The sequence below is a fragment of the Accipiter gentilis genome, chromosome 3 (assembly GCF_929443795.1).
Source record: "Accipiter gentilis chromosome 3, bAccGen1.1, whole genome shotgun sequence".
Lineage (NCBI taxonomy): Eukaryota > Metazoa > Chordata > Aves > Accipitriformes > Accipitridae > Astur > Astur gentilis.
The window spans coordinates 17225519-17238224 of record NC_064882.1 but is presented as its reverse complement, the minus strand read 5'-3'; the positions used below and the strand labels follow the sequence as shown (position 1 = coordinate 17238224).

The 12706-nt window shown below is 39.3% G+C and overlaps 1 protein-coding gene across 1 annotated transcript in view; it reads left to right on the top strand.

Annotated features, from left to right (window-relative positions):
* The first annotated feature begins 340 nt into the window (after window positions 1-340).
* The window catches only part of TRMT9B (tRNA methyltransferase 9B (putative)), a 130897-nt gene continuing 118531 nt past the window's right edge, over window positions 341-12706 (top strand). Inside the window, exons 1-2 of the mRNA XM_049794200.1 lie at window positions 341-560; window positions 6341-6391. The gene's annotated coding sequence lies outside the window, so the exon portion shown is untranslated. The remainder of the gene's footprint in view (window positions 561-6340; window positions 6392-12706) is intronic.

The following is a 12706-nucleotide window of genomic DNA, read 5'->3' as shown; positions in this document are numbered from 1 at the left end:
AGCGCGCGCCCGGCGCTGCCCCCCTTTCAAACCTCCGCGTCGCGCGCCCTCGCCCCGCCGGCTTACATAAAAAAGCTACGTCAGCTGACCGCCGGGCGGGCCGGCCATTGGCGGCAGGCGACACCACGGAGGGGCGGGGCAGGAGGAGGGCGCAAAGATGGAAGGAGGTTACAAAACACGGCTCCGTGCGCGCGCCGTCATGGGGCGGAGCGGGGGGCGGGGTTGGCGCCGGGCGGTCCAGGGAGTGAGTCAGTCATGAGAGGAGGGAGGGAGGGGCGGCGGCGGGAAGGCCCGTCCGGCGGGGCGGGGGGAGGGGGGGAGTGTCTCGTTCCCTCAGTGCCCCGCCGGCCCGGAGCGGAGCCTTGGACGCAGCCCTCCTCGCCTCTCCCGCCCCGGGGCTGAGAGAGAGTGCGGCGCGGCGGGGAGGGAGCGCCTTAGCGGGGCCGGGGGTGGTAGGAGGAGAAGGAGGAGGAGGAGGAGGAGGAGGGTAGTTTGCCGGGGAAGAGGGACAGGCCTGCGGGCTCCGGGGAGCGGCGCCGCTCTGGGGAGCGGCTGCTCTGGTGAGGGCGGGCGCGGGGTTCGGGCGTTAGCAGGGCTGCTGGGGCTGGGTGGCGGGTGGGAGGCGGGGGAAGCAGCCGGGCGCCGAAGGACGGAGCCGCCGGGGCGGGGAGAGGGGTCTCCAGCGGGTCTGCGAGCGCCTCGGGGCGGGACCGGGCGCCTGTAGCTGCCGTGGCCCCGGAGGCTTCAGCCGGCGGGTGCCGGCCGGGCAGCCCGTGCAGGGCCGTCCTCCCGGCGGCTGATGCTCACACTGGTCCCCGGCCGCTCGGGCTGGCCCCGTTTCCTTCCGTGTTAGACTTATTTAATGGAGGACACGATAAGAGAGAAGTTACAAGATCACGAAAAAGCTCATTGTCCTTAGGTTTTATGTATTTCCCCCTCTTCTCTTGAATGTTTCCAGCACTTGGTGCAGCGTGCCCATCGGTTGGGGTCTGATGCTGTGCGTGTGCCGTGCCGTAACAGCCAGTTGGTGCAGTAAACCTTACGTTTTCCACAAGTGTAAAATAGCAAGTCGAGCGCTTTTGGGGAAGTACCTGGTCTGTTTTACCTGAACTAAGTAGTAGTCACAGGGCATTTTTGTGGGGAAATGTTTGGGCTTTCCAGATGTATGTCAGCCTCTAACGAACCCATAAAGTCTGTTGCGTAAGTGCTATGTATTTACAGTTGCTACCGTGCCTTTTTTTTTTTTTTTTTTTAAGTTAGAAGGCTGTCATAAATCCAGAAGTCTCATAAATATAACACTTCCTCTAAAACCTTCCAGGCAGGGCTTACACATCAGGAAAATTAATTTATGGCCTTATGAAAGGATCAAAGCTATATTTGTCTTCAGCTGTATTTCATGTATGACAGGCTGGAGGATGATACCGAAGGTTGTTAAGAGTGCTGTAGGCAAAGATGCCATGAGCGGAAATAACCAGACACATCTGGATTTACATCCAGGTGTTCTGTCTGGACTCAGCCACTCTAAACTGCATCCTCTGCCTTTACAGTGTCTTTCGAGTTCTTAAAGAAAAAAGATGTTATGGTAATTGAAATATGAGAAAGAACACAGGTATATTTTAAAAATGGTTAGGAAACATAGTCTCTTAGACTAATTCATTTAAAAATGGAGTGAGTTAGGAAGTGACAGTCTAAGGAAAGATTGACGTAAAAGAGATGCTGGTAATGTGAACTTGAATGGTGGTGAGATGAGGTAAAATCTTTTGAGTTGTTATGAATGGTTTTAATGGGTTGTGGATTCTGGTTTAGACACATCAAGTGTGAGTTAACCCTTCACAAAGTATCGGGGAGGTAAGCAGAGAATTTGCACAGAAGTAAAACTGTGAAAGAAGTACTGTGGGCCATCATTAAAGAGAATGGTGGTTTATTATGCATTTCAGATTAGATTACCTGTGGAAATGGAGAAGAAAAATAAAACAGGACAAAGTTCAACGGCTTCTGGGACTTCCTTAAAAAGCTGGTGTTGGGATAGTAAGGTTGTCCTCTGCAGGAACAATTAAAAACAAATAGAAATGAAAACCTGTTTCTTTCCACCATTGCCACTTCTAATGTTTCCTATAAAAGTTAAGATGTTAGGGTTTATGCTGATGATTCAAGCAATATTGTCAGCTACAATCAGCTATTTTTCATAGTTCCTAATGTACAGAACAAAATACTTGTGGCTTTGCCAGCCTTGGGGTCTTGGAGCAGAAGAGTTGAGGTTTTTCCCATCATCTTTCACTTCAAAACAATTAAAAACAGTGAAAGAAGGGAGTTGCGGTAGGACAGATGAATAGATGGGTAGGGAGCCTGACATTTTACACTGCTCCCACCAGTTGCAGAAATCTATCTTTAATTAGTACTTTTCTTCAGAGCTTGCTCTTTCTGCTAGTAGTACTTAGCCCCTCACTGTCTCCTAATGTTTGTGATGCATGCTGTTCTCTACATTGGTAGTTGCCCTTAGGTCTCTTGTGGAAACTCAGGGTTTCCATGCATCAAGAAACAAAAAATTGTCTAGGTTCAGATAGACAAAAGATTTCTTTTTCCTTAAGTTTGTCCTGTGTGGTTGTAGGAAGTTGTTAAAGTTCATTAGATTAAAGATACAGACTTCAAATTTGTTCCTAAATACATGTCAGCAGTATGCTGCAAGAGTAGAGGGAATCCTCTGGAGATCAAGTAATTCTGGAGCCTGGCATACTATGGCTGGGTTCAAGAGTATAGAGTTCATAGAAAAGCATCCATTACATAAAAAAATCACTTTTGTGTCAGGAACTCCCTGAGACATAGGTCTCTCGAATCTGGGAGATTATTTGGGGAGAAATCTGGCTGTATATCCTTATCCTCTAGACGTTCCTTTTTATCAACATTGGAAACAGGGTACTGGGCCTAGTTGGACCTTGGTAGTACCCAGTGTGGTCATTTTTATATCTTTAAGCTACAGTTGATTCTTCAAGCTTTGGTTTTGGTGTATTATTTCACCTTTGGCATATTTAACTAAACAAGAACAAAATAAATTTTCTAATCTTTCACTGTTACCATCAAGATGTGATAGTTATGTAAGAGGGGAAAAAAAAAAAAAGACATTCAACTTTTTACTAGATTAGATAACACGCGCAGCTCCACCACCACTCCATTAAAAATAGTGCATGCACAAAAATCCATTTTGGTCTTTTTTTTCCTTTTGTAGGGTCAGATAAACGATACTTTAAAACAAAACCATGCCATTGTGCAGTTCATGTGGGCCATTCTAAGAAAGACTTCAGGGATTGTCCTTTCTCTTCCTACTATAGAGTGGTATTTTACAACTGCTTATGTAAGTCTTGGTTGTCCTTGTTCAGAAAGGTCCCTACAAAGTGATACGCCCTCAGTACAGTGAGGTAGAAGTACATTGCTTTCTTACACTTTTTAAGCTGTTGATTGGATGTTTCTATAAGCAATTCCTTGTGCAAGTAGCGTGTGCAACCCAATTAAACATGAGATGAGAATAAAATAGTGTTTTCAGTTGTATTTGACCCTGCTTTAGGTAAGTTGTACAAAATTATGCTGATTTAAGATCTTCAGAAAACAGCAGCAGTGTAAACAAAATTAAGCAAAACCAACTCGGGCTAAGGGAACAGGCAGTGGCAGGCAGCGGACCTAAAAATTAATACCTGCGTACTGGAAACCTGGAGCCGAGCCCCGTTTTTACAGTCTTTCTTGGCATATATGCCAAGAAAAAGTAGTTAACCCAAAGAAGGTAGTTATATTCGAAGAGAAATGTGGTAATGGCGTTCTGGCAGTTTTCCCTCTATTTATTTAAAGGTAGCTAGCTAGCTATCCAGCTGTTGTAAATTTTTGCCAAGATAAGTGTAGCAAAGGCAAAATAAAATGATTTGGAGAAAGGTTAGATTAGCCAAATAAGAGTCACACTCTTTTAAAAAAAAAAAAAAAAAAAAAAAAAAAAGCATAATGTTCCTGAGAACTAATCGTTCTATTGAGAAAACTATTGACACCTTTTCTTCTAGAAAAAAACAAACATATTAAAGGAAATCTCAAACCATACTAAAAGAAGCAATTCTTGAATGACTTCTGAAGACCTTAGCTGATGATGTTTGAGTCACTTCAGCCCTGGCTAAGAAATAATAAATGCTCAGAACCAACTTGGTTTTGTTTTGTTTCAGTTTGTTCTTTGTTGCTTAGTAGACTTTTGGGGCTTTAGTGAGATAGTTCCGGCAGGCAGACTTTTAAATGGAAAAATGCTCAGCATCACTGCAGTAAAACAAATGCTAACCTTTGTTTGTGCAACAGAGTGTTGGGCAGAAGTTGGCTCTGAGTAACTTTTTTTTTTTTAGGTACGAGAGGCCACAAAGCTGCATTTGCGGCTTGTTCTCAAAAGTTAGTTATGGTGAGCTGAACAAGGCTAGACTGCTATCACTGTCTCTGGCATTTCTGTACAGCACTGCAGTATGGGTTTTCCAAGCGATCTGAATGCCCTTTGAGAAAATTGGAGCTGTGGGTTCTCAGTACTTTTGAAATAAGGCCCTTAGTAAATTATTTAATTACACTTGGTAATTATGCCTGCACTAGTGAGCATAAAAACCCCAAACAACTACACATAGGATAAACAGTTAACTACATGTTAGAAAGATAAGGATCTCATTAAAAATAAAAAGGGAGGCAAAACATAATAGGATCTAAAATACTTAACCAGGTAGAGTATAGACAGAGAGAGAGAGTTTATTGGCTAGATCCAATAAAGGACTTAAGTACCTAAAGCAGGATTTAGGGAGAATTCAGGTGGCTAAGTCCAAAAATGTGATCTGAGAAATCTCACACAGCTGCTGCCTAACGCAGGAGATGCCTAAAATCAGAAGGCTCTTCCTTGATTTTAATTTGTCTGTCCAGAGTGTCTAGGATTTTACTTCTGTGCACATTCAGTGTATAGCAGCTAGAGCAGTTTAGCGCCTATTTCCCATTCGGCAGTTTCCAATCTTCAGCTTAAGTGTTCAAGGGCTCTATTTTGTCAGTATTCTTAGGCCATGTCAAGCACACATTCGTATTCAGAGATTCTTTTTTTTGGTGTAACTTGTTGCTTTTAACAGGAAGGATGTGGAGTTTGAATAACCTTTTATTTAACAATTTATCTGTTGGATTATTGATACAAGAGTTGGAAGATTCAGTTTGTTTCTATCTGAGAGTGTTCAAACCCATCTCCTCTTTCCAAGTAATCTATCTGAGAGTGACGGCATGAATTTAAATTGTCTTGGGAGCATGAATTAGAGATGAGGATGTGTCACTCCCTGCTAAATGCCCTGTTCCTTGGGATAAATCTCACACATCGTTTCTCTTCCTACAGACTATGGAATTCTTTGCTTCGCAGTGGTGCAACTTTAACAGGAACAGGAGAGAGTCATCTTTGTTTTCAGTAGCCCTGTCTCTTGCTGTGTAGGATCACTTTTCTGCCATATGTTGACTTGAATCTTTTTTGTTTAATGGGGATACCCAGCAACAATAGGTTGCTATATGGGAGGCGTTTGCTTTCTCACTTCCTTCTGTTATCCCGGCTGTGCTTTAACAGAATACAGCAAGCCCTGCTCCATTTTTTTAACAGAATGGCAATTGGATCCTACAGTTAACAGAGGACGCTAGGCTGTGAATTGTAAGCACACAATGGTGTCTGTCTTGGCCTGAGTTAAGTTTCTAAGGAGATGCAATAACACTGCTGCATTTCTTGCAGACTAGCATTAGACAGCTGTGATGCCTCAGGATGGTACCAAATTTCATCATACATACTGTATAGCATACGTGGGTATTTCATGTGGAGTTCTAGATTCTTTGTTGGGAAAGGAAAAACGGAAAACTGAAAAACAGTTTGCAATCACATAATTTTATGTGTCCAGTTAACTCGTTCCTTTGCTTGTACCAGGACTGAATGTATCCCCTTTTAAAATGCTACACAGTTGTCATACTTAATATTGGCATGTTTGGATATATATGGATATGTTTGAATGGTTATTAATATCAACTGCCATTAATGAGTGGGGTTTGGTAAATCTGACAATGATACTTTGAAATTGTGGAAATACATTGACTATCCTGGAAACACTAATGAGTCACTCATTTCTCTGTTTTCATGTTTATTGTATTTTTTTCTTTTCCCATATATGATGATACATGGTTGTGCATTCCAAAAGATAGCTGAATGTTTCTACGTGTGCAGGACAACAAACTTAAAAATGTGATGAAGGTTTTGTTTTAAATTTCTCCAGTTTAAAAAAAGTAATTTAGCTCCAGATGACATGAGTCATATTTGTCTTTTCTTTAGGAAGAGAATCCTTGGACTGATTGGACTCCTTCCTTCTGCCATTGTTGCCTGGTAGGAGAGTTGCATATAATCTACAGATTTTTAAAAGCTAAATATTTAAGTGGAATATTTGCTTCTATTAATATACATTGTAATTATTCAAATAGTCATGCACTTAGAGTTAGAGTTTGAAATACTAAATTTAAAGAGGTACAGAGCTCTGAATAATCATTTATTCTTGAAGTTAAGCTCAGTGCAGGACTGTAACTGAATAATGAACAAAAAGCATAATAGTTTAGGAAGTACAAAAAGACTTTCATTAAAGGATTTTTTAAAAATAAAAACTGCTTACTCAGAAAGTATGCAAAAAGCAAGTAAGTCAGCATTTTTTCAGTTTATCAAGATGTTTTCCTTCAGCTGAAAGTTGCTGGCTAACAGTTGTGTTGCATATACTAATTTTTTTTTTTCTGGGTGTTGATGTATTCACATTAAAGAAAAAGTACAAGCTGATTATTTTTGAAGTAATGTATAGCAAAAGTAAAAGACAATGATTGGGATATGTGTTCTGTGTTCTAATTTGATATTTAAAGAACAATTTATTTTGGTATCTGTTTATATATTCACTAATATTTTCTAGTGTGTTCCTTGATACATATATATTCTCTCATATATCCCTTGCTATCAAGTTGGATGTTTTGCACCTACTTATGATCATCCTCCAAGATAAATCATATTGAGATATATTTAATTTCAAATATATTTTGCCAAATAGGAGAGTTCTCTTTTAATTGCTAATAATTATTGCTGTTCATTCTTACACAATTAAAAAAAGGGGAAAAATTATAGTCATTACATCATATTTGCGTGAAAAGTATGCCTGTATTGTAAACCCAAATCTTAAACCAGGGGAGAAGGAAGGAAAAAAGCTTATTATCCTTGATATCTAGCCTCTCGAAAAAAACCTTTCCTTTCTGGGTAGTCAATAATAAATGTGGAATTAAATTCAGAGTTTCAGTCAATTAAAATACATTTTAAGAAATGGATATAAAAATCAGAAAATACTTTGCAGCCTACTTATAGTGGTGAGGGGAAAAAATTATTTGTTACTCCTGGACTGGACTTCAGGCTGGAATGGGGTACAATGCTATTGACCATGATTGTTGAGTACCTTTGCCTACAACCAGACAGTGTACATCAGTGGTGCTAGTACTAGATAAGTCACTGAATTTCCAGATAATTAATGATAACGTTACCAGTCTTTAAAAATTCAAAAGGAGTTAATATAGTTACAAAATCTGGATTTACTTATTCTTCTTAGATTAACTCTTTAGGATCAGGAGCAACTGCTCCTTGTCTTATCTATTTTTCATTCATAGAGGTCCATAGAGTTTGCATGTATATCTGCTTTTTCCTTACTCAATGAGCGTCCTTCCTTCAGAGGTTTTAGAGTGCTGGGCAACTGTTTCTCATCAATGAGAACAGACAATACATGAATTTTCTTCAAAGACTATGAATAGTACACTTTACTAAATGTGGTGTTATGTGAAGAAATCTGAGCTGGACAAAAACTGATTACTTTAAATTTAATCAAGATGGCAGAAAACATTTAATTAAATTGCCTAATTGGCAATAATTTACCTCTTGGCAACAAGATGAATGTTAGAGTTTATTCTGCCTATTCAATATCCCCTTTCTATTTCGGCTCGTACCTATTTACTGTTACTTATGTCCTATTTGTTTCTTGAACATTAGTAGCAGCACACAGTACTATAGGCTGGGATATCACAGCCACATCTTTTCAACCTTTCCTACAAGCATACTGCAGGAAAATGTATGCCTTTATATCACTTCTGCCAAAGACAGCAGATGACAGGATTGAATTTGGAAACCATTAGTTTTTTCAACAGAGCATGGGATCATACAGGAGAGAAGTGAGCACTCTCAAATTCTTCATTTCAGCATGACTGTGTAAAGAACATTCAGTGTTTCAGTCTTTCTCCTACTTATCTCCTTCACCGTATTTATATGACAAAACAAATGAGTATCTGGTCTCTGGCTGTTGTCCACAAATGATCTATGTAGAGACAAAAGAACACCTCATTTGATTTAATTTCCATTCCTGAAAAAACAATAAAACTTTTTTTTTCCTCCAACATATATTGGACATAATTTATTCATGCAGTGGTACAGATTTTCAGTCATATGAGTCTAGGCTGATCACACTTTCTCACAGGTGGCTCTGTGGTAAGTAGCCCATCCCAAATGGATTCGGACTGTCTTATGTGTTCTGTCCTTGTCATACTACATATAAGCATTACATTTTAGGGATCTTTTTTAATGATTTGTCCTTCAACTCCTGATTGTCCGGGAAGGGTTTTACAAGAGCTGAAAGACTGTGATGAGCCCAGGCATATGAGAGCATTTTTAAAATCACATAATATATTCTATTTATCTTCATATTTCTACCTCTAATAAACCCCCCCACACACAATATTTTAAGTGAACAGCTTATCCTGCTGTTTTTCTGGCGTTTGCTGGCATGCTGGATCTGTTTCATGTTTGCATTTTGCTGGGCCGGTATTGGTAGATCACCTGAAGCCCCACCTCACACCCAGTTCATGCCTGTCCTTCACTGAAGAGCTGAAAACCTGACAAGCTGTTGTCATTGTTTTCTTTGTGACACATTGCAGAGCCTTCTTCTTAACAAAGTACTTTGTTTGTGTCCTGGGGCTCTCAGCTGTGGAGATTTATGTATGGCTCACTGTGTCAAGTTTTATCACTCCTGTAATATTTTATCCTCCCACTGGTACTGCTTTAATACCCCAATTCCTGGCCATAATTCTAAGTCAAAAGTTAAGTATGTAGTCTAGACATAAATATTTATTATTAATTGTAGAAATAGAAGGTGCAACATATTTTTCTTTATTGTATTTAAATATTTATTAAAAAAACCCAAACCTCTCCGAGGTTCTTTTTTGGTAGCTGGATTGCCTTGATAAAAATGGTGAGTGGAATACTCTGATGTTTACAGTAGTAATGCATCAGAACTAACAGACTCTCAGAATTCTTGATTTCTGCAACATCAGTAACAAAATTAGTAGTCAGGCCAGCAACTGATTACAGGCTTAAAAGCAGGTTACAGTGATTGTAGGGCTGATTCATATCTTAGGCAGAGTAGCTGAGTTAAGTAAACTGTTATGGTTAAGTAAACAATAACACATCAGAATGAAAGGTTTCCAAATAAGCTATGCGGTCATAGATTACAGCATATCAGAGTCTGCATGTCAAGAATGGTGAAATGTGAGCAAAGGCGGCCGCAGCCTGTAGTCTAATTTATCTGGATGGCTTTCTCATTGAAAAAGGCTTACATTGTAAGAGAAATATTAGGTATTAAGAGGGACGTTTAGGTAGAATAAATAATTATTGGGGAGGAGGTGGAAGCAAAAGGGAAGGTAGTTCATTTATGTTTTCCAAAGTCATATGCACATCTCTGATAATATTTACACTAGTGAGACTGAGCTGCCCCTCTCCTCACTGAAATCACCTCTTTCCAGATGGTGTAAACCTGGCAAGTCGTGGCTGTGGCTACTTTCCTACTTTCTAGTGTCACCTAAAGCAAAATATATGTTGTGTTCCGATCGTACCATAGCTTATATTTCCCTGTGTCCACAGAGTTTTGGGAGCACAATGATAACTGGAAGGAACCTCTGATCCTTGCTTTCCTGCCCCAAACAGAAGAATATGAATGATAACATGCGCCAGTAAATCTGAAACAAGTCTTCAGTCTTGGTACTGCTTCATTTTGAGTCAATTACTACCTTTCTGTAGATATCAATAGAAAGCCATAATGCTTTTATAAATTCTTACTGCAAATAAGTTTCTCCCCAGAATGTCTGTTTTAAGAAATCTTGCTTTAAAATAATAGTTTTTAAGGTGATTTATGTAAGAAATAACAATGTCTGTAGAATGATTGATCATTGTTTTTAAATAAGCACTTGTACAATGTCATTGTCTTGGATGTTCTAGTCAGTTGATTTTTTTTTTAAATTTAGGATTTCAGAATACTGGGTTTTACCTTATATTCCACTATTGTTTCCACTGCATACTTCATTCCTACAATTCCCATGTCATTATCCTATTAATATATACATGAAAATATATGTATGTACCTGTGAACAAAGTATTTACAACCTTTTTAAAAACAGTTTGCATCAGCTTCTGTAAGGCTTAGTGTTTTCTAAAACAAAAATTAAGTAGAGTTTTAAATGAAGAGAGTAATAAGTGCTATTAAATGTAAAAAAAAAATAAATGACTGCTTTTGCCCGTTTGTACTTCTGTCTGTAAAAGTGGTACGGCGTGCTTTTCTGCATTCCAAAAATTTCAGTAGTTTATCTTCCCTGCGATCAGCGTGCAGTGTGCAGTACGCTGTGCAGGTCCTATTTTAAAAAGGCTTACGCCCTTTTGGTTATTTGAGCTATTAAAGGCTTTTCTTAAAAGTAAACAGCTCAGTTCGTTTCTACTGTCAGACAGAAAGGATGTTCACATGAGAACTCCTTGCAGCACTTTTAGATAAAGGGAAGGACACGCAGGTGGTGGAGTCACCGGTACCAAGTAAGACCTGCTGGTTGCAATGAGCTGTCTGGGTTTATCCTGCAGCTGAGCGGTATGTGCCACAGAACACAGGCCTGAAGGCCAAACGGGGTGTGCAGTCCAGGCCTGGTGGACCTACTCAGGTTAACTGCTGCGTAGGTCACGAGCTCCTTGATGTACAGTTGTCTTCTGGTCAGGATCCCTACTGCATATTGCAGAGTAAAGGAAAGAAAAGGATCTTTTGAACTGTTCATAACGTGTATGAGCTTTCCTCTGAAGAAATCGGCATTAGTTACATTAGTATTAGCTGTGCATACCTGTATTCCTGCTTTAGCCCATATTACAAACTGGCCAGCACCATCCTATCAAAATGTACATATGGCTTTGTGAAGCCACTGCTATTTCTCCTGCAGCAGAGACACTATCTTGTAGTTCCACTATTTGGCTCTTGGAGTTAGGAGAGGCCCTAGGAAAAAAGTCTCTGAAGATGCTCAAGAGCAATTAAAAATTAATTGTGAAGCAAATTTATGATACTTATTAGAAATTCCCTTGTTACTCATGGAAGGTGCTAGGTAGTACTGAATGAAATTAGGAAGTTTTTTTTCTAAAGCAGTGTCCAATTTCTTTTTTTCTTTCATTCCAGATAGAACAAAAGGTTTTGCCCACTCAGTTGAGATACAGACAGACGGACACAGAAACACATATCCCTAAAACTGGATTTATTTTTAATTTGTTTGTTTATTTTTTAACAACTGACCTAACATGCTTTATTTTGTGTAAATTCGACTTTCAGCATTTTCCATTTTAAGTCAGCACCACACACGAATTTCAGAGGGCCTTGATGTGCCTGTTCTGCTGTACAAGCTAGATTCTCTGGCCAGAATGTACTTCTCATGATGCAGAAGGAAATTTGCAGATCTCCAGGCAGATGTTGTTTTCTGCAAGGTTGGCCCTTAGAAGGAATGGAAGTTTGAATTCCTGCTTAACTTGGTGAATGTGCTGAGTTGGAGATGTATTCAGTGTTTAATAAACTAGTTGGGAACAATGTTTCAGATGAGATGGAGAAAACAAAATATCATAGTTTGAAATTATGTTTGGTTTTCCCACTAGAAAATTGACAGTTAACAACTGCATTTGTCAAAAAATCTTTCAAGCAAGAAACTGAAGTCAGCTCTATTTGCACGAAACTAATGGTCTAAGATTTTAAACAATTTTCTAATTACTTCCTGTCATACCTAATGCATCCCAGAAGCAATACAAGTTTGAATGTAAAAGAACTGCACTTTAGGAAAGTGAAGATAAAGACAAAAATAAAGATTGTTGCCAACATTTCAAATAATTATTTAGTATGGTAAGTTTGATAGTGAAGTTTTTAAAAACTGCATTTTTAATTGAGGATATTCAGTTTTCAGTGGAATAGTGCAGTTACTGAAAACAAAAAGAATAAATATTTTTTAGTAACAGGGAGCAAGAGATTAATTTTTAACTGTTTTCATTCCATTATGCGTAGCTGTTTCAATTAGGCAGAAATTTTAATACATAACTGCAACTTTATATTTAATTCCTTTTGTTTGTTGTCTGAGTTTGAATTCCATGAGTACCGCAGGACAGTTTCCATACTTGATCTGCATAATCCCCACGGAAGACAGCTGAATTGTGGGTCACCAAAGCTTCGTTCATATTAGAGATTGTGGGCGTTTCAGGCATTAGCAACAATATGGAATCCCTTATGTTCACACAGAAAAATATTCTTTCTGTGGAGCAATTCCTGTTGTACTTGCATTTAAGCAACTGACT